The sequence below is a fragment of the Pseudophryne corroboree genome, chromosome 3 (assembly GCF_028390025.1).
Source record: "Pseudophryne corroboree isolate aPseCor3 chromosome 3, aPseCor3.hap2, whole genome shotgun sequence".
NCBI lineage: Eukaryota > Metazoa > Chordata > Amphibia > Anura > Myobatrachidae > Pseudophryne > Pseudophryne corroboree.
This window is the reverse complement of record NC_086446.1, coordinates 729,453,662-729,475,425: the sequence shown is the minus strand read 5'-3', so window position 1 is coordinate 729,475,425 and position 21,764 is coordinate 729,453,662. Positions and strand designations below refer to the sequence as shown.

At 44.0% G+C, this 21,764-nt stretch overlaps 1 long non-coding RNA gene across 1 annotated transcript in view; it reads right to left on the bottom strand.

The window, feature by feature from the left end:
• LOC135058205 (uncharacterized) overlaps positions 1-21,764 on the bottom strand; it is a 153,010-nt gene that overhangs the window by 12,344 nt on the left and 118,902 nt on the right. The window contains exon 2 of the long non-coding RNA XR_010244674.1: positions 11,704-11,750. This is a non-coding gene — a long non-coding RNA (uncharacterized LOC135058205). The remainder of the gene's footprint in view (positions 1-11,703; positions 11,751-21,764) is intronic.

The window sequence follows — 21,764 nt, the reverse complement described above, 5'->3', positions numbered from 1 at the left end:
TGTACTTTCTGGAGGCAATTGCTGGTGAATGTCTCCACGGAGGAATTGATTATAATTCATTTTGATGAACATCATCTTCTCCACATTTTCTGGAAGTAACCTCGTATGCCGATTGCTGACAAGGTGAGCAGATGCACTAAACACTTTTTGGGAGTACACACTGGAGGGGGGGGCAATTTAGATAAAATAAAGCCAGTTTCTGAAAGGGCCTCCAAATTGCCTCTTATTCCTGCCAGTATACGTACGGACTGTCTGACGTGCCTACTTGGATGCGGTCACTTATATAATCCTCCACCATTCTTTCAATGGTGACAGAATCATATGCAGTGACAGTAGACGACATGTCAGTAATCGTTGGCAGGTCCTTCAGTCCGGACCAGATGTCAGCACTCGCTCCAGACTGCCCTGCATCACCGCCAGTGGGTGGGCTCGGAATTCTTAGCCTTTTCCTCGAACCCGAAGTTGCGGGAGAATGTGAAGGAGGAGCTGTTGACGGGTCACATTCCGCTTGACTTGACAATTTTCTCACCAGCAGGTCTTTGAATTTCTGCAGACTTGTGTCTGCCGGAAAGAGAGATACAACGTAGGTTTTAAATCTAGGATCGAGCACGGTGGCCAAAATGTAGTGCTCTGATTTCAACAGATTGACCACCCGTGAATCCTGGTTAAGCAAATTAAGGGCTCCATCCACAAGTCCCACATGCCTAGCGGAATCGCTCTGTTTTAGCTCCTCCTTCAATGTCTCCAGCTTCTTCTGCAAAAGCCTGATGAGGGGAATGACCTGACTCAGGCTGGCAGTGTTTGAACTGACTTCACGTGTGGCAAGTTCAAAGGGTTGCAGAACCTTGCACAACGTTGAAATCATTCTTCACTGCGCTTGAGTCAGGTGCATTCCCCCTCCTTTGCCTATATCGTAGGCAGATGTATAGGCTTGAATGGCCTTTTGCTGCTCCTCCATCCTCTGAAGCATATAGATGGTTGAATTCCACCTCGTTACCACCTCTTGCTTCAGATGATGGCAGGGCAGGTTCAGGAGTGTTTGCTGGTGCTCCAGTCTTCGGCACGCGGTGGCTGAATGCCGAAAGTGACCCGCAATTCTTCGGGCCACCGACAGCATCTCTTGCACGCCCCTGTCGCTTTTTTAAATAATTCTGCACCACCAAATTCAATGTATGTGCAAAACATGGGACGTGCTGGAATTTGCCCAGATGTAATGCACGCACAATATTGGTGGCGTTGTCCGATGTCACAAATCCCCAGGAGAGTCCAATTGGGGTAAGCCATTCTGCGATTATGTTCCTCAGTTTCCGTAAGAGGTTGTTAGCTGTGTGCCTCTTATGAAAAGCGGTGATACAAAGCGTAGCCTGCCTAGGAACGAGTTGGCTTTTGCGAGATGCTGCTACTGGTGCCGCCGCTGCTGTTCTTGCTTCGGGAGGCAATACATCTACCCAGTGGGCTGTCACAGTCATATAGTCCTGAGTCTGCCCTGCTCCACTTGTCCACATGTCCGTGGTTAAGTGGACATTGGGTACAACTGCATTTTTTAGGACACTAGTGACTCTTTTTCTGCCGTCTGTGTACATTTTCGGTATCGCCTGCCTAGAGAAATGGAACCTAGATGGTATTTGGTACCGGGGACACAGTACCTCAATCAAGTCTCTAGTTGCCTGTGAATTAACGGTGGATACCGGACACATGTTTCTCACCGCCCAGGCTGCCAAGGCCTGAGTTATCCACTTTGCAGCAGGATGACTGCTGTGATATTTCATCTTCCTCGCAAAGAACTGTTGGACAGTCAATTGCTTACTGGAAGTAGTACAAGTGGTCTTCCGACTTCCCCTCTGGGATGACGATCGACTCCCAGCAGCAACAACAGCAGCGCCAGCAGCAGTAGGCGTTACACTCAAGGATGCATCGGAGGAATCCCAGGCAGGAGAGGACTCGTCATACTTGACAGTGACATGGCCTGCAGGACTATTGGCTTTCCTGTGTAAGGAGGAAATTGACACAGGGAGTTGGTGGTGTGGTTTGCAGGAGCTTGGTTACAAGAGGAAGGGATTTAGTGGTCAGTGGACTGCTTCCGCTGTCATCCAAAGATTTTGAACTTGTCACTGACTTCTGATGAATGCGGTCCAGGTGACGTATAAGGAAGGATGTTCCTAGGTGGTTAACGTCCTTACCCCTACTTATTACAGCTTGACAAAGGCGACACATGGCTAGACACCAGTTGTCCGCATTTCTGTTGAAATAATTCCACACCGAAGAGGTGATTTTTTTTGTATTTTGACCAGGCATGTCAATGGCCATATTCGTCCCACGGACAACAGGTGTCTCCCCGGGTGCATGACTTAAACAAACCACCTCACCATCAGAATCCTCCTTGTCAATTTCCTCCCCAGCGCCAGCAACACCCATATCCTCATCCTGGTGTACTTCAACAGTGACATCTTCAATTTGACTATCAGGAACTGGACTGCGGGTGCTCCTTCCAGCAATTGCAGGGGACGTGCAAATGGTGGAAGGCGCAACCTCTTCCCGTCCAGTGTTGTGAAGGTCAGGCATCGCAACCGACACAATTGGACTCTCCTTGGGGATTTGTGATTTAGAAGAACGCACAGTTCTTTGCTGTGCTTTTGCCATCTTAACTCTTTTAAGTTTTCTAGCAGGAGGATGACTGCTTCCATCCTCAGGTGAAGCTGAACCACTAGCCTTGTACATAGGCCAGGGCCTCAGCCGTTCCTTGCCACTCCGTGTCGTAAATGGCACATTGGCAAGTTTACGCTTCTCCTCAGACGATTTTGATTTAGAATTTTGGGTCATTTTACTGAGCTTTATTTTTTTGGATTTTACATGCTCTCTACTATGACATTGTGCATCGGCCTTGGCAGACGACGTTGATGGCATTTCATCGTCTCGGCCATGACTAGTGGCAGCAGCTTCAGCACGAGGTGGAAGTGGATCTTGATCTTTCCCTATTTTACCCTCCACATTTTTGTTCTCCCTTTTTTAATGTGTGGAATTATATGCCAGTAATAGATCAACGTATAATACTGGTAGTCACTGGTCAGCAAAACTCTGCACTGTACTCCTCCTATATAATATACTGGTGGTCCCCAGTCCCCACAATAAAGCAGTGTAAGCACAGATATATGCAGCACACTGAGCACAGATATTGAGCGTTTTTCAGGCAGAGAACGTATAATACTGGTGGTCACTGGTCAGCAAAACTCTGCACTGTACTCCTCCTATATAATACTGGTGGTCCCCAGTCCCTACAATAAAGCAGTGTGAGCACAGATATATGCAGCACACTGAGCACAGATATGGAGCGTTTTTCAGGCAGAGAACGTATAATACTGGTGGTCACTGGTCAGCAAAACTCTGCACTGTACTCCTCCTATAATACTGCTGGTCCCCAGAATAAAGATATTTGCAGCCCGCTGAAACAAAGTGAGAGGACGCCAGCCACGTCCTCTCACTATCATTTCCAATGCACGAGTGAAAAATGGCGGCAACGGCGTGGCTCCTTATATAGAATCTGAATCTCGCGAGAATCCGACAGCGGGATGATGACGTTCGGGCGCACTCGGGTTAACCGAGCAAGGCGGGAGGATCCGAGTCGCTCGGACCCGTGAAAAAAAAGGTGAAGTTCGGGCGGGTTCGGATCCCAAGGATCCGAACCAGCTCATCACTATTATTGACACAATGCCTTCTAATGAGTGTAGCCAATGGGATGTAGTTGAGTGATCGGCGGCCAGGAGACCACCGGTCACAATGCCGACACCGAGATCTCTCCCCCTAACAATCCCGATAGTTGGTATGCCGACTAACAGGGACTACTGCCTCTCACGGGTGTCCATGACACCCGTAGAGTGGGGATAGAACATGTGGCGAGCGAGCCTGCAAGGGGCTTCGTTGCGCTCGCCTGCCCTTCCCCCCCCCCTTTCCACCACCGGGCATCTCGAAGCCGGGAACCCGGTATCCGTATGGTGAACAATATCCAACCTGTAGCCAATACGTTCAGGGAGGAAGTGTGCTCTGGCATTTGAGATAATACACCAGTGAAGAAGTGCAAGCTAGCAATATTGTTTTGTCTCTCCCATTTGTTTTAATTATGCAAATAAGATGCACATTATGAGCAAGAAAGACGCTCGGCCAGGACCTGTAGACTTGAGCAGAAGTGTATGAGGCCACCTCTGTATAATGGGGGTCATTCCGAGTTGATCGCTAACTGCCGACGTACGTGTACAAAGTCCTCTGTGGTTTTGCACAGGTTCCAGCGATGTTTTCATTCGCACTGGTGGCCGCAAGAAGATTGACATGAAGTGGGCGTTTCTGGGTGTCAACTGACCATTTTCAGGCAGTGCTTAAAAAAACGCAGGCGTGCCAGGGAAAACGCAGGCGTGGCTGGGTGAACGCTGGATGGGTGTGTGACATCAAAAGCCAACCCTCCAAAAATAAAATCAACGCACACGAAGAGTAAGTACACAGGGCTGGTCTTGTTTTGCACAAAATGTTTTTGCAGGCGTTCTGCTGCACAGGCGTTTGCACTTCTGCAAAGCAAAAATACACTCCCCAGTAAGCGGCGACAATGCGTTTGCACGGCTGCTAAAAACTGCTAGCGAGCGAACAACTCGGAATGACCCCCAATAGCCAATTGGCAAAAGAAGGAATAATTAGCACAAGCCTTGGCTTTCTGGTATACCAGATCACGGTCTATTGAATTAATAGAATTCAGTTAGTGTATTTATTTATTTTCCTTCTTGATGTTCTAGCTCTATCCCTAATCCCACCACAACCATACCACATGTCTGACTCTCATTGTCCCAACTTTTTTTCTAGACGAAAAATAATATGAAATGTTTAATTGCAAATCAAGCACAGAATCATTATGCAAACATGGATTCCAAAAAATTGTACTGGCAGAAGTTCACACCTCTGCGAAACGCCCGTTGCGCAAAATTTACAGGTAGCTATATATCTGGGCTGCATTCACAATGTGCTAGACTTTCCCTCTCAGGTTACATTTGTAACACTGTCATTTCCAGATTGAACAGGTTACAAGGAATAGTGACTAATACCATTATAAAAGCTAGGCAAAGAATGTTTTATAGTCATCCCTTAATATCTGTATTCGACAAGTACAAAGTAAAATTCTAAGAAAAAAATATATTTATGATTATGCATTGTTCTTGAATTATTTAACATTTATTCTGTTTGATGTGGACTGGACATATGGAAAACCACATTTATTCACTTAATTTACTTATGAGGTCACGGCAGTTAAATGATCGTGACCCCGCTCTAAAAAGGAGTAATAAAAAAAAAGTACAGGCTGAAAGAAATTTAATATGAATGGTTAAATGAATGGAATTCAAATTTTACTGTGAAACGGCTCAATTAAACAAATTGAATTTTTAAGCAACAAAAGGGAATTGAATCAAATTAGAAGCAGAGTTAGCCATGAAATGGGGATATTTATGAGTGATAGTGAGAGGGCACAGCACCAGCGTGCTTGCTCCCTCAGCCAAAGGAAGGGCTCGCTGCCTGAAACACTGAAAAGAAACAAACGTTAGCAGTGAAACACTGATTTTACCTTCCAATAAATCATGTATCACTTCATCAGCCCTCACTAGATAATGAGCTATAAAGATTTCAGGGAGAGAATAAGGAAGTAAAAAGGAAGAAATGCAACCGCTATGTCCCCTACGGAAGAAGCAGAGTACAGTACATTGTATAATAAGTCGCTGCTGGATTTTTGGAGCAACCAAAACTTGTGTCCACCAACAATTAACAGTAATTTTGCATGAAGTCAAATAGGATTAACAGAGAAAGCTAAAACTAGACTTACTATGGATTGGCCATTCACTGGATCTAATGAAGTCTTCCATGGAACTTATGGTTCCAACAGGAAATTCTCTCTATACTTACTGCTCAACAAGTGAAAAGGAAGTTGAGTGAAGTGAGACATGAGGCCTAATAAAACAGACATACTCACCTGCTCTACCTAAATATCTGGGAGAAGATGTACAGTATAAAGCCTTGTGGAGAAGTTTGCTGCAAAGTGTTCATAACATGGGGTACACTTACCTAAGTAAACTTTACCATATGTATCTATAACTAGATAGATCTAATAGATAGATCTATGGTAAAAAAAATTAGTGTACCACATGTTTTGAACGGGTTTAGTATGACAGACTGTACCTACAATCAAAATCCCGATGGTCAAAGTACAACAATTGACCAACGGTCAAAATATAGACATTTAAAATACCGACAAGGTCAAAATACAGATATTTAAAATGTCAACAGGTCAAAAAGTTGACACAAGTTTTTCATTTTTGGGTGTGTATGTCGACATAGGTAGACATGGACACCATATAAGTGTACTGCATCCCCTCGCATGGCTCGCTGCACTCGGCACACTATTATATTCTTCCTCCAGGTCCACTTGGATGGTCAAGTATGAACAAGTCGGTTTCAATGAAAAAATCCTGAAAAACTCATGTCGACTTCTTGACCTATTGACATTTTAAATGTCGGTATTTTGACCTTGCTGGTATTTTAAATGTCTGTATTTTGACCATGTCAGTATTTTGACCGTGTCAGAATTTTGACCATCGGTCAATGGTTGTCAGTATTTTGACCATCGGGATTTTGATTGTAGGTAAATTGACCGCATCCCGTTTTGAAGTTAGCCGAAGTTGCCCACAGCAACCAACTACTGTCATTTCAAATAAATGACAGACGTTGATAGGTTGCTTTGGGAAAATTCTCCAGTTTATCTCTCTCCCCAAGGCTTGATTCACCTCCCTCTGGGACTGTAGTCTCCTGGGATAGTGGACCAACCTTCAGAGTCCCATCCATGTAAACAAACTGGGAGCTACACTGATTGTTCCCAGGATTGCAGTTGCTGCTTAGGAATGTCAGTTATTCAGCTCCTGTTAAATGAAAGCATACTGTAAGTCTTTTTTAGAGTTCTTAACAGATAATTTCAGGCATGAATCTTATTTCAGACATCAGGCGATATTTGAGTAAGTCACAATATCCAGGACTGGGCTTTTTACTTATGTCTTTTTGGGACCAAATTGCCCCTCTTTTCTAATATGCTTTAGTTTGCCATCTTCATACATTTTTATTGAAGGATGCATGCGTTAGGTTAAACATATCCCTTGCCCGTATGTCCATGATAATGACAACTACCGTGCATCCCAATGGGAATTGTATGCTACGTATGTGATATTTTTGGCTGAGTAAAGCTGATTACTGTTAGTGTTATGTTGTTTTTGTTTTTTTGTTTTTTCTCATGAATTCTCCTAGTACAGTATGTTGCACTGTGATCTATACTGTATATAAAAGAAATGCAGTACAAACCTTTACCTGTTAACATCATTTATCTTGATTGTAATAAATAGTTGTGAAAAGAAACAATATTAAGAAAATTGCAATATCCCTACTGCACAGTGGTTAGCATTGCTGTCTCCCAGTTTTGGCGGTGTGCGTTTGGTTCCTTGGCCACAGAGAAAGCTCTGTGTGGAGTTTCTTTGTCTTTCCCATGTTTGTATGGGTTGTCGCCCACACTTCAAACCATACTGGTAGGTTTATTGGCTTCTGCATAACTTCTGTGTGAATTTAGACTGATGTGAATGACAAATATTCTCTCTGTACAGCTCTGTGTAAATAAATGGTAACAAAAATGAGCACAGACTGGTAGTATAATGTTTTGGACTAATGAATATATAATCTACAGTATATAAATAACTATTATCAAAAAAACATTCCTAAACTACTAGCAAAGAATAAGGACCAACCTGAGGCTCGATCTCACCAGTGATCAGGACTCACCAAGGGTGGCTCCAGAGGTGGACCTGCAGCTCAGTTCAAAATTCAAATAGTGGAGGCACACCAACTGCCAGTGAGTCCGTTTGGAATGGCAGTTGGTGACAGTTGGTGCGGTGCTTTAGAAAATTGAACTGACCTGCAGCCCCTCCTCTGGTGCCGCCACTGGGACTCACCAACATACTGTACAGCCCAAAAATGTTGGAAGGCAAAAAAAACAGAGTTTCCCAATCTCTGCCATTGCAGTCTCGGTTTTAAGAATATCCATGCTTGAGTCCAGACAGTTTAATCAAAATGACTGAGTCACCTGTGCTCAAGCATGGGTATTCTTAAAACCTGTACTGTAATAGCGAAGTTTGGGAAACTCTGCCTTAGGTGATGGGTCTGAGAAGCAGGTATTGTATTGTATTATATTGTACTGCATATAACTGGTTAGGATACTGTTATGAACTAAGTGCCCGGAACTCGGGAGTACGGGTGGCAACTGGGGAGTTCCTGGTCCTGACGTGTGACCTGAAGCTGGGAAAGGGAAATGTCTGCAACACCGACTCTACCCCTAACTCCGTTATTTTAGTCTCAGTAGTCGGTTGGCCCCTGCAGAGCTAGTCTTTTCCTTTAGCAGCAGTGTTTGAATGGGCAAATTAGGTCCGCCCAGACTCCGATCCCCCCAGGTTTACAAGGCACCAACCGGGACTGAGGGAGAATAAGGGGAAAACTAGCTAAAACTAATGAGACTACCAATGGGAAAGAATACAGACAGGACAATGAACAGATTATATGCGGCGCGTCCGCCAAATCCCAACATAGGAACCAAGGCACAGAGTATTGAAAGCTAAGGCACTGAATATACGAGTGATTGTGAATGCAACAATGCATGAAGATGTTATAAGTGACTTAATAGACTGTGAAAGCAACAATGCTAGAAGATGTTATAATTCAAAAACCTGAGCACAAGGCTAGCTGGTTCTGGTCAGGTAATCAAACTGGCAAGGTCTCTGGGTCATGGGTTCAACACAGGCAAACAGGATCTAATACAAGCTGACAGGTTCTCACTGAATGCTCTAAGATGTAATAATACAGAGATATAAGCAAGACAGTGTCTGTGTGGAACTACACACACTGCTTAGCAAAAACCTGAACAAAAAAGGCTGGCTGGATCTGGTCAGGTTATCCATCGAGCAGGGTCTCATGGTCACAGGTACAACACAGATAGACAGGATCTCTCTCGAGCTGACAAGTTCAAGATTCCACCATAGAACAGAGCCTGGACACAGATACAGGCTGGAACATGTATCTATCACCGGTGTCAGGTGAAAGGCAGGCTGGGTAATAAATGAAGCACGCCCCAATCAGGATGGCTGGAAGCCAGACACAAGGTAATGGCCTAAATAACTGACAGTTGAGACAGCACAAGTCACACATACAGGAGACAGGCTGCAGGTGCACAGGCTCACCACATAATGGCCTAATTATCTGACAAGTGAGGCTACACAGGCCACACATACAGGAGACAGGCTGCAGTTACATAAACTCACCAAAGGTGGTCCGCAACATTCCTCTAAACAAGTACATGAGAAAACCTGGCATGCAAACAGAAATATAACATAAAATACATAAACAAAATGCAAACAGGAATGAGCCACAGCAGTGGCTCATGACAGATACACAGACTATTACTACCTGGTCACAGTAATGTTATCAGTGGTTACAAACATAAGCCATAAGGATATAAATAGCATGTTTAAAAAAAGTCAAAAGTTCATCAAATGTTACATAATTTAATTCTATCTGTGTTATTCCATTCGAAACGCTAAAAGGACATCATTTATACCTTATTAATTGTAATACATTGGAGCCTAGTTCTGGCACAGATGTCAGGCTGATTACTGATTATTTTAATGTGATTAACATATGTGAACCCATTGGTTGTAAAAAAAAGTGTAAATAAAGATTATTATCCAGATTACATATTGTCTATCCTGCATCAATGTTCAGCACATAAATGAAGCTGATTAATTGATTTATGAAAGGCCACTGCACTGATTGCATAACCAATTATGTCAGAAAAAAATGTTTGAGCTGGGAAGGACGGTGGAGCCAGGATCTTAATAACTGGCATTAAATGTACAAAAATTGGAACATCTCTTAGCATACAAAATATACAATAACCCAAAAATAAACTATACAATACTATAGGAATATTTGATGTTTTAAATGTAATTAGGTAACACATATTAAGAAAACCACAGTAAGTAGTTAATTCATTAATTAATTAATTAATTAATTAATTATATAACTACAATGATAAAAGGTTTACTTCTAAAAAAAAAAAATAATAACAACGAATTACATTTTTTAGAACTAAGTAGCCTGCATTTTGTGGGCACTGGCGCAATTTCATCAATTCAGCCACTAGATTTAAAGCGCCAATTGGTTTTAAGGCATATGTGATATACAAAGTACTGCTGCTACCAAGCCAAACCGCTACCAATAGTATGTGCACCGTTACCCTCATACATCACCGGCTGGTGCTCTGCTCCATTCTGATCCTGAGTGTATGTACCTGTGAATACGGCTGTACAAACATACTACAGCTCAAGAAACCATACCACTGTTTAAGTACTGGTCTATTTGGTGACATTGGATCTGCTAGTATATACTAGAAATCCGTCAGTAACCCGGCGTTCGGGATCCCGGCAGTTGGAATACCGACACCAGAATACCAACATTGCTTGGAATGCAGGCACAGGGAACCCGACATGGATTGCAATGGCTGCGCCAGAATCCCGAACGCCGGGATGCCAAACAAATGGCTGCCGGCACTGCTCAGAGGTAAGCTGTGGGGGGAAAGTGAGGCTAGGTAGGTTCAGGCTGCGGGGAGAGGGTTAGGGTTAGGATGCAGGGTGGGAGGGTTAGGGTTAGGCACCACCAGGGTGGGTTAAGGTTAGGTTTCAGGGGAGGGAGGGTAAGGTTTAGGATGCGGGAGGGGGGTTAGAGTTAGGCACCACCGGGGAGGGTTAGGCTGTGAGGGGGGGTGGTTAGATTTAGACTGTGGGGAGGGGGGGTTAGGGTTAGGCAACACCGGGGAGGGTTAGGGTTAGGGTTAGGCTGCGAGGGGGCACTTTGCTATTACCATTACCAATATTAAGGGGGGTACACACGGAGAGATCCGTGCTTAAATTCTAAGCAATCTGACTAGACTGGTTAGAAATTAAGCACGGATCTCTCCGTGTGTTTGCCCATAGCGATAGCCGCGCATTGCTATCGCTGACACTAGATTTGGCATGCATGGATGACAAATCTAGATCGCTCAGTTCACTGCTCCATTCCCCCCCATCGTTCAGCACATATCTCCCCGTGTGTACAGGGCTTTACACACGTACAGAATTCAGCAATTTTTGCAGATGTCACAGTTGTTTTTGCTTTAAACTTTACTGTTTCTCAGTCCTGTTTCCTAGCCATCTGTCCACATGATCATGCAGAGTGCTATAAACGTGGAGCCCAGCTGTTGCTAAATGACACTAGCCACAGAGAAGTTGCTCTCATTGTGAGATAGCAACCAATATTACCATAACACTGCTGCTTTTACTCCACTGGTACACAAGCCAGCAGTGTCAATAACTCCGGTATGACACTGCTGGCTCGTGCTAGGAATGAGGGAGGAGGAGAAGGCGGAGCTTGCAAACTAAGACTATTTTCAAATGAAAGGAAAGACTTTTGAAAAAATAAAGTTGACCATTATAGTGTAATTTAATGTCCAGTTGTATTATGTATATTTATACATGCACACATACATTTTTTTTAAATCCCTATATTAAAAACATGAAATATCACTGTAATGAAAATAGGGCAAAAATGACTTACTTTGTAATAGGCACAGCCTTGTACTGTATTCTCTTAAAAAAGAAATTCTGAAAAAAAATTAGCACAGAAAAACAATAAATATTTGCTACAGGGGCATTCTAGAAAGGCTGTTTGTTAACGAAAGCCATTTGTAAGCAAATGTATCAGAAAACTAAGCAAAGTCTTATCCTAAACTACTCCAACCACAAACTGAAGGGTGATTTTAAAAATGCCCTACAGCACTCAATCATTCCTTCATTTTAATGTCTTTATTTTATGATTTTGTTGATGAAATATTACTTCTCTGTGTTCAAAATTCCTTTTAGGCTGCAGGCATTGGCTAGTTGACACGGAAAGCCATATTTTAAAGCCATATATTTCACGTTCCCACGTCCAAGTTGGAGGACACAGTAGCCAAGATGTTTTTTTCACAGTAGATATATATTTTCATATTTATTTATTGATTTGACTAATGTATCTATTTTTCAATTCGCATGCTTATGTTTCAATCCATTAAAGTGATTCATGGTCAAATAATATGTTATTGCAAGTACAAAGAGAAGATAAAACCACAGCACAATAGCTATAACACGAGAACACAAATAATAAAAAAATGTCATGATTGCATTTATTTTTTAGTGTCAGATATGAAAGAAGGTAAAAGAAAGGTTTTCATTATTAAGGCTCGCTGGATTATACATGTTATAGAAAACAAAGCTTGTGCTTATTATTAATCTTACAGGTTATTCTATGGCTACTGCAACAGGATGCAGACATTTTTAAATGCATTTTAATATGTATACATGTTTTTGAATATATTCTGATTATTATTATTATTATTATTATTATTATTATTATTAGATTATACTACTAATTATTATTATTATTATTATTACTACTATTATTTATGTTTAAGAAAAAAAATGTTTTGGTCTATTTTGCACTTTTGCGATTTACACCAGTTTATTTCATATTAATGGGCACAATACAAAACGTAATAGTTAGAGGGATTTTTCACATATTATTATTTTAATTTATTGGCTTGTTCATGCCCTCCAGAGACTTTTAATAAGTGCATTACTTTTCCTTTATGTCTTCACTCGATTCCTTTCAGCCCTGTCTGTAGATGATCTGGCAGATTGGTATATTTTAATCGCTCTGGGATATAACACATAGGGTTATATGCAATTGCGGTCGAATCGCCGCAAATGTCGAAAAACGGGGCATTTTCGACAAAAAAAACTGATTCGACAATGCAATACAGTTTTTTTCGTCAAAAAACCTGCCGTTTCAGATTCGACTTTTTGCAATTCGTCATTTTCAAAATTCGACATGTCTGCAATGGTAAAAATGCGGCTTTTCAACAAAAGTATATTCAATTGAAGAATGTCGATTCGACAACAGTGCTTTTCGACAGTCATTTCGTCAATTTCAGTCCGCCTCATTTTGCTGTCGTGATCTAACAAAAAAAAATTTAAAACATGTTTTTTTGTGTGTTTTTTTGATTGCTAATAGCATATCTATTTATATTGGAAGGGATTATCTACTTGGTTTGTCTATTTAGGAGCCACAAGCATTATTTAATAGATTTTTTAAAAGAATATATATATTTTTTTTCACTGACTAAAATAATATGGAGAGATCAGAGCATGTTTTTCAGTGGAAATGGGTTAAAAATAGAGATGTGCACTTGAAATTTTTCGGGTTTTGTGTTTTGGTTTTGGGTTCGGTTCCACAGCCGTGTTTTGGGTTCGACCGCGTTTTGGCAAAACCTCACCGAATTTTTTTTGTCGGATTCGGGTGTGTTTTGGATTCGGGTGTTTTTTTAAAAAAACACTAAAAAACAGCTTAAATCATAGAATTTGGGGGTCATTTTGATCCCAAAGTATTATTAACCTCAAAAACCATAATTTCCACTCATTTTCAGTCTATTCTGAACACCTCACACCTCACAATATTATTTTTAGTCCTAAAATTTGCACCGAGGTCGCTGGATGACTAAGCTAAGCGACCCTAGTGGCCGACACAAACACCTGGCCCATCTAGGAGTGGCACTGCAGTGTCACGCAGGATGGCCCTTCCAAAAAACACTCCCCAAACAGCACATGACGCAAAGAAAAAAAGAGGCGCAATGAGGTAGCTGTGTGAGTAAGATAAGTGACCCTAGTGGCCGACACAAACACCTGGCCCATCTAGGAGTGGCACTGCAGTGTCACGCAGGATGGCCCTTCCAAAAAACACTCCCCAAACAGCACATGACGCAAAGAAAAAAAGAGGCGCAATGTGGTAGCTGTGTGAGTAAGCTAAGCGACCCTAGTGGCCGACACAAACACCTGGCCCATCTAGGAGTGGCACTGCAGTGTCACGCAGGATGGCCCTTCCAAAAAACACTCCCCAAACAGCACATGACGCAAAGAAAAAAAGAGGCGCAATGAGGTAGCTGTGTGAGTAAGCTAAGCGACCCTAGTTGCCGACACAAACACCTGGCCCATCTAGGAGTGGCACTGCAGTGTCACGCAGGATGGCCCTTCCAAAAAACACTCCCCAAACAGCACATGACGCAAAGAAAAAAAGAGGCGCAATGAGGTAGCTGTGTGAGTAAGCTAAGCGACCCTAGTGGCCGACACAAACACCTGGCCCATCTAGGAGTGGCACTGCAGTGTCACGTAGGATGGCCCTTCCAAAAAACACTCCCCAAACAGCACATGATGCAAAGAAAAAAAGAGGCGCAATGAGGTAGCTGTGTGAGTAAGATAAGCGACCCTAGTGGCCGACACAAACACCTGGCCCATCTAGGAGTGGCACTGCAGTGTCACGCAGGATGGCCCTTCAAAAAAATACTCCACAAACAGCACATGACGCAAAGAAAAATGAAAGAAAAAAGAGGTGCAAGATGGAATTGTCCTTGGGCCCTCCCACCCACCCTTATGTTGTATAAACAGGACATGCACACTTTAACCAACCCATCATTTCAGTGACAGGGTCTGCCACACGACTGTGACTGAAATGACGGGTTGGTTTGGACCCCCACCAAAAAAGAAGCAATTAATCTCTCCTTGCACAAACTGGCTCTACAGAGGCAAGATGTCCACCTCATCATCATCCTCCGATATATCACCGTGAACATCCCCCTCCTCACAGATTATCAATTCGTCCCCACTGGAATCCACCATATCAGCTCCCTGTGTACTTTGTGGAGGCAATTGCTGCTGGTCAATGTCTCCACGGAGGAATTGATTATAATTCATTTTAATGAACATCATCTTCTCCACATTTTCTGGAAGTAACCTCGTACGCCGATTGCTGACAAGGTGAGCGGCGGCACTAAACACTCTTTCGGAGTACACACTTGTGGGAGGGCAACTTAGGTAGAATAAAGCCAGTTTGTGCAAGGGCCTCCAAATTGCCTCTTTTTCCTGCCAGTATAAGTACGGACTGTCTGACGTGCCTACTTGGATGCGGTCACTCATATAATCCTCCACCATTCTTTCAATGGGGAGAGAATCATATGCAGTGACAGTAGACGACATGTCCGTAATCGTTGTCAGGTCCTTCAGTCCGGACCAGATGTCAGCATCAGCAGTCGCTCCAGACTGCCCTGCATCACCGCCAGCGGGTGGGCTCGGAATTCTGAGCCTTTTCCTCGCACCCCCAGTTGCGGGAGAATGTGAAGGAGGAGATGTTGACAGGTCGTGTTCCGCTTGACTTGACAATTTTCTCACCAGCAGGTCTTTGAACCCCAGCAGACTTGTGTGTGCCGGAAAGAGAGATCCAAGGTAGGTTTTAAATCTAGGATCGAGCACGGTGGCCAAAATGTAGTGCTCTGATTTCAACAGATTGACCACCCGTGAATCCTTGTTAAGCGAATTAAGGGCTCCATCCACAAGTCCCACATGCCTAGCGGAATCGCTCTGTGTTAGCTCCTCCTTCAATGTCTCCAGCTTCTTATGCAAAAGCCTGATGAGGGGAATGACCTGACTCAGGCTGGCAGTGTCTGAACTGACTTCACGTGTGGCAAGTTCAAAAGGTTGCAGAACCTTGCACAACGTTGAAATCATTCTCCACTGCGCTTGAGACAGGTGCATTCCACCTCCTATATTGTGCTCAATATAGGCTTGAATGGCCTTTTGCTGCTCCTCCAACCTCTGAAGCATATATAGGGTTGAATTCCACCTCGTTACCACTTCTTGCTTCAGATGATGGCAGGGCAGGTTCAGGCGTTTTTGGTGGTGCTCCAGTCTTCTGTACGTGGTGCCTGTACGCCGAAAGTGTCCCGCAATTCTTCTGGCCACCGACAGCATCTCTTGCACGCCCCTCTCGTTTTTTAAATAATTCTGCACCACCAAATTCAAGGTATGTGCAAAACATGGGACGTGCTGGAATTTGCCCATATTTAATGCACACACAATATTGCTGGCGTTGTCCGATGCCACAAATCCACAGGAGAGTCCAATTGGGGTAAGCCATTCCGCGATGATCTTCCTCAGTTGCCGTAAGAGGTTTTCAGCTGTGTGCGTATTCTGGAAACCGGTGATACAAAGCGTAGCCTGCCTAGGAAAGAGTTGGCGTTTGCGAGATGCTGCTACTGGTGCCGCCGCTGCTGTTCTTGCGGCGGGAGTCCATACATCTACCCAGTGGGCTGTCACAGTCATATAGTCCTGACCCTGCCCTGCTCCACTTGTCCACATGTCCGTGGTTAAGTGGACATTGGGTACAACTGCATTTTTTAGGACACTGGTGAGTCTTTTTCTGATGTTCGTGTACATTCTCGGTATCGCCTGCCTAGAGAAGTGGAACCTAGATGGTATTTGGTAACGGGGGCACACTACCTCAAGAAATTGTCTAGTTCCCTGTGAACTAACGGCGGATACCGGACGCACGTCTAACACCAACATAGTTGTCAAGGCCTCAGTTATCCGCTTTGCAACAGGATGACTGCTGTGATATTTCATCTTCCTCGCAAAGGACTGTTGGACAGTCAATTGCTTGGTGGAAGTAGTAAAAGTGGGCTTACGACTTCCCCTCTGGGATGACCATCGACTCCCAGCAGCAACAACAGCAGCGCCAGCAGCAGTAGGCGTTACACGCAAGGATGCATCGGAGGAATCCCAGGCAGGAGAGGACTCGTCAGAATTGCCAGTGACATGGCCTGCAGGACTATTGGCATTCCTGGGGAAGGAGGAAATTGACACTGAGGGAGTTGGTGGGGTGGTTTGCGTGAGCTTGGTTACAAGAGGAAGGGATTTACTGGTCAGTGGACTGCTTCCGCTGTCGCCCAAAGTTTTTGAACTTGTCACTGACTTATTATGAATGCGCTGCAGGTGACGTATAAGGGAGGATGTTCCGAGGTGGTTAACGTCCTTACCCCTACTTATTACAGCTTGACAAAGGCAACACACGGCTTGACAAATGTTGTCCGCATTTCTGGTGAAATACTTCCACACCGAAGAGCTGATTTTTTTGGTATTTTCGCCAGGCATGTCAATGGCCATATTCCTCCCACGGACAACAGGTGTCTCCCCGGGTGCCTGACTTAAACAAACCACCTCACCATCAGAATCCTCCTTGTCAATTTCCTCCCCAGCGCCAGCAACACCCATATCCTCCTCATCCTGGTGTACTTCAACACTGACATCTTCAATCTCACTATCAGGAACTGGACTGCGGGTGCTCCTTCCAGCACTTGCAGGGGGCGTGCAAATGGTGGAAGGCGCATGCTCTTCACGTCCAGTGTTGGGAAGGTCAGGCATCGCAACCGAAACAATTGGACTCTCCTTGTGGATTTGGGATTTCGAAGAAAGCACAGTTCTTTGCTGTGCTTTTGCCAGCTTGAGTCTTTTCATTTTTCTAGTGAGAGGCTGAGTGCTTCCATCCTCATGTGAAGCTGAACCACTAGCCATGAACATAGGCCGGGGCCTCAGCCGTTCCTTGCCACTCCGTGTGGTAAATGGCATATTGGCAAGTTTACGCTTCTCCTCCGACAATTTTATTTTAGATTTTTGAGTCCTTTTTTTACTGATATTTGGTGTTTTGGATTTTACATGCTCTGTACTATGACATTGGGCATCGGCCTTGGCAGACGACGTTGCTGGCATTTCATCGTCTCGGCCATGACTATTGGCAGCAGCTTCAGCACGAGGTGGAAGTCGATCTTGATCTTTCCCTATTTTTGGAACCTCAACATTTTTGTTCTCCATATTTTAATAGGCACAACTAAAAGGCACCTCAGGTAAACAATGGAGATGGATGGATACTAGTATACTTATGGATGACGAGCGACTGCCGACACAGAGGTAGCTACAGCCGTGGACTACCATACTGTGTCTGCTGCTAATATAGACTGGATGATAATGAGATAAAATTAAAATATATATATATATCACACTAGTACTGCAGCCGGACAGGTATATATTATGTAATGACGGACCTGCTGGACACTGTCTGTCAGCACTGCAGACTCCTAAAGTAAGCTACTAGTATCAAGAAGATAGAAAAAAAAAACCACGGGTAGGTGGTATACAATTATGGATGGACGAGCGACTGCCGACACAGAGGTAGCTACAGCCGTGGACTACCGTACTGTGTCTGCTGCTAATATAGACTGGATGATAATGAGATAAAATTAAAATATATATATATATATCACACTAGTACTGCAGCCGGACAGGTATATATTATGTAATGACGGACCTGCTGGATACTGTCTGTCAGCACTGCAGACTCCTAAAGTAAGCTACTAGTATCAAGAAGATAGTAAAAAAAAAACCACGGGTAGGTGGTATACAATTATGGATGGACGAGCGACTGCCGACACAGAGGTAGCTACAGCCGTGGACTACCGTACTGTGTCTGCTGCTAATATAGACTGGATGATAATGAGATAAAATTAAAATATATATATATATATATATATATATATATATATATCACACTAGTACTGCAGCCGGACAGGTATATATTATGTAATGACGGACCTGCTGGACACTGTCTGTCAGACTCAGCACTGCAGACTCCTAAAGTAAGCTACTAGTATCAAGAAGATAGAAAAAAAAAACCACGGGTAGGTGGTATACAATTATGGATGGACGAGCGACTGCCGACACAGAGGTAGCTACAGCCGTGGACTACCGTACTGTGTCTGCTGCTAATATAGACTGGATGATAATGAGATAAAATTAATATATATATATATATCACACTAGTACTGCAGCCGGACAGGTATATATTATGTAATGACGGACCTGCTGGACACTGTCTGTCAGCACTGCAGACTCCTAAAGTAAGCTACTAGTATCAAGAAGATAGAAAAAAAAAAAACACGGGTAGGTGGTATACAATTATGGATGGACGAGCGACTGCCGACACAGAGGTAGCTACAGCCGTGGACTACCGTACTGTGTCTGCTGCTAATATAGACTGGATGATAATGAGATAAAATTAAAATATATATATATATCACACTAGTACTGCAGCCGGACAGGTATATATTATGTAATGACGGACCTGCTGGACACTGTCTGTCAGCACTGCAGACTCCTAAAGTAAGCTACTAGTATCAAGAAGATAGAAAAAAAAAAACACGGGTAGGTGGTATACAATTATGGATGGACGAGCGACTGCCGACACAGAGGTAGCTACAGCCGTGGACTACCGTACTGTGTCTGCTGCTAATATAGACTGGATGATAATGAGATAAAATTAAAATATATATATATATATCACACTAGTACTGCAGCCGGACAGATATATATTATGTAATGACGGACCTGCTGGATACTGTCTGTCAGCACTGCAGACTCCTAAAGTAAGCTACTAGTATCAAGAAGATAGAAAAAAAAAACCACGGGTAGGTGGTATACAATTATGGATGGACGAGCGACTGCCGACACAGAGGTAGCTACAGCCGTGGACTACCGTACTGGGTCTGCTGCTAATATAGACTGGATGATAATGAGATAAAATTAAAATATATATATATATCACACTAGTACTGCAGCCGGACAGGTATATATTATGTAATGACGGACCTGCTGGACACTGTCTGCAGAATGCGTTTATAAAAACATCACACGACGAGTGTTTAACTTTTTCAGGCAGACAATCACAATATACTGGTGGTCAGCAGACAATCACAATACTGGTGGTCAGTGGTCACTGGTCAGTCACACTGGCAGTGGCACTCTGGCAGCAAAAGTGTGCACTGTACTTAAAATATGTACTCCTGCTATAACTGCTCCCCAGTCTCCCCCACAATTAAGCTGTGTGAGCAGTGAGCACTCAGCACAGTCAGATAATGATATACAGTATTACATATGATGCAGCACACTGGGCTGAGCACAGATATGGTATGTGACTGTGTCACACTGTGTATCGTTTTTTTTCAGGCAGAGAACGGATTAATTAAACTGGTGGTCACTGGTCACACTATCAGCAGCAAGTAGTACTCAACCTAATAATATGCTCCCCAAAATTTGTGTCTCTCTCTAGTACTCTAGTCTAAACGGAGAGGACGCCAGCCACGTCCTCTCCCTATCAATCTCAATGCACGTGTGAAAATGGCGGCGACGCGCGGCTCCTTATATAGAATCCGAGTCTCGCGATAGAATACGAACCTCGCGAGAATCCGACAGCGGGATGATGACGTTCGGGCGCGCTCGGGTTAACCGAGCAAGGCGGGAAGATCCGAGTCGCTCGGCCCCGTGTAAAAAAACCTGAAGTTCGTGCGGGTTCGGATTCCGAGGAACCGAACCCGCTCATCTCTAGTTAAAAATCCTGAAAAAAAATGCGTGGGGTCCCCCCTCCTAAGCATAACCAGCCTCGGGCTCTTTAAGCCGGTCATGGTTGTAAAAATATGGGGGGGGGGGGGGAAATGATAGGGGTTCCCCCGGATTTTAACAACCAGTACCGGGCTCTGCGCCTGGTCCTGGTGCAAAAAATACGGGGGACAAAAGACGTAGAGGTCCCCCATATTTTTAAAACCAGCACTGGGCTCTACTAGCTAGAGAGATAATGCCACAGCCGGGGGACACTTTTATATTGGTCCCTGCGGCCGTAGCATTAAATCCCCAACTAGCCACCCCTGGCCGGGGTACCCTGGAGGAGTGGGGACCCCTTAAATCAAGGGGTCCCCCCCTCCAGCCACCCAAGGGCCAGGGGTGAAGCCCGAGGCTGTCCCCCCCATCCAAGGGTGGCGGATGGGAGGCTGATAGCCAAGTGTCAAAAAAAAGAATATTGTTTTTTGAAGCAGAACTACAAGTCCCAGCAAGCCTCCCCCGCAAGCTGGTACTTGGAGAACCACAAGTACCAGCATGCGAGGGGAAAACGGACCTGCTGGTACCTGTAGTTCTACTGCAAAAAGAATACCCAAATAAAAACAGTACACACACACCGTGATATTACAACTTTATTACATACATGCACACCGACACACACATACTTACCTATGTTGACACGAGTGTCAGTCCTTTTCTCCAGTAGAATCCAGGGGTACCTGTAAATAAAAATTATACTCACAAACAATCCAGTGTAGATCGGTCCTCTTCATAGTTTGTAATGTGTGTCGGTGTGCATGTATGTAATAAAGTTGTACTATCAGTGTGTGTGTGTGTGTGTGTGTGTGTGTGTGTGTACTGTGTTTATTTGGGTATTTTTTTGGCAGTAGAACTACAGGTACCAGCGGGCCCGTTTCCCCCCCGCATGCTGGTACTTGTGGTTCTCCAAGTACCAGCTTGCAGGGGGGGAGGCTTTCTGGGACTTGTAGTTCTGCTACAATAACCAATGGCCCTCATTCCGAGTTGTTCGCTCGCTAGCTGCTTTTAGCAGCATTGCACACGCTAAGCCGCTGCCCTCTGGGAGTGTTTCTTAGCTTAGCAGAATTGCGAACGAAAGATTAGCATAATTGCGAATAGAAATTTCTTAGCAGTTTCTGAGTAGCTCCAGACTTACTCAGCCATTGCGATCAGTTCAGTCAGTTTTGTTCCTGGTTTTACATCACAAACACACCCAGCGTTCGCCCAGACACTCCCCCATTTCTTCAGACACTCCCGCGTTTTTAACAGAAACGCCAGCGTTTTTTCGCACAC